The following is a 1,551-nucleotide window of genomic DNA, read 5'->3' as shown; positions in this document are numbered from 1 at the left end:
TCAGGATGTGACCTTATTTCAATGGTATGGTATTTGCAAAAGGAAGTAGTTAAAGATCTTGAGATGAAATCATTCCGGATTTAGGGTGGGCCTTAAATCCAATGACTGGTGTCTTTATAAGAAAAAAGAGGGAGATTTGGGCACACAGAAATCAGAGGAGAATACCATTTGAAGACTGAGGCAGAGATTCAGTGATAAGCCAAGGAATACTGGAAACCACCAGAAGCTGGAAGAGACAAGAAATCATTCTCTAGAACTTTTGGAGTAGTTTGGCCCTGCCAGCATCTCAATTTTAGACTTCTGGCCTTCAGAACTGTGAGACAATTAATTTCTGTTGTTTTAAGCTACTGAATTTATGGTAATTTGTTATGGCAGCCCTAGAAAACTAATACAGCAACCTTATGCCAGTTCATAATATTTCTTTTTGCCAGTATACTAATCTATTAAATCCAATGGACATTTATGCAAACAAATCTACACATTACAAATGGGTACCTATGCAGGAAAAAGTATTTATAGCTTTATGCTCACATACACACTTGCTTTATGTGCAAGTTACATGTTAATTTTGTAGACAAAAATACTGTACCTGCAGTCAGCAATCTGAGTACTGGCCTTGATTCTGCCACTGACTCACTATGACCTTGTGTGAATTATATTTTCTATTTAGTCTAGTTTCTTTTTCTGTACAATGACATGGTTATCTTTATGGGTCCCTTTAGCTCAGTGACTCTAAGCTTACAAGTACCTATCTATCTTCTACTCAATGTATGGACACATGCTTTTGAAGATGTATAGGAGTGTAGCACATGTACTACTTCATTTGGCAGGAGTAGAGAGCATTAGAAATTTGGGGAAAAAAAACCAACAGGATGGTAGTTTAAATAGAAATGGCACACTATGGGCAACATTGTAAATGCCTATTATGTCCCAGTCACTGTATGTCTATTGACACTAGTATACTTAAACACACTATATAACTCACTTTCAATTAGATGCCCTCCGAAGTTTTCTAACAGGACTAGAAATCACAATATGAAGAGTTTGACTAAGAAAACTTTTATAGTAATCATTATATGTAAGCAGCTGCTGAATTCTTTGATAGGAACAGCTCTTTACTCACATGCCTATATTGCTATTATCCCTGAAACACGAAAGATGGAATGTTGAATCAATGTGATTTGGAGTCCCATTTGGGGACTCACCTTTGGAGAACTTTTGAAATTTGGCAGTTGAGTTTTTATTTTCCAAGGGCCAACTTCTCCTTCACCTGGAATTTTCCTGTCTTTAGATTCCTAGACTGTTAGTTCTGGAAGGGTCTTTTAAGAGCATCTATTTCCACTACCATTCATTTGGTCATTGAGGATATTGAGGGCCAGATTGAAGAACTCGTTGAAAACAATACAGCAATTTTCAGAGGCAGAACTCAAACTCAAGTTCCTTTATTTTATTTTTAGCCTAGGTCTTTTTCCACCCTATGCTGCATTGTTACTGTGCTTTGCCTAGGTTGCTTTTATCTTTTGACCCAATGGGAATATAATTCTTTTATAC

This window comes from Hylobates moloch, unplaced genomic scaffold (genome assembly GCF_009828535.3).
Source record: "Hylobates moloch isolate HMO894 unplaced genomic scaffold, HMol_V3 SCAFFOLD_7, whole genome shotgun sequence".
NCBI lineage: Eukaryota > Metazoa > Chordata > Mammalia > Primates > Hylobatidae > Hylobates > Hylobates moloch.
Note: the sequence above shows the minus strand (reverse complement) of the source record.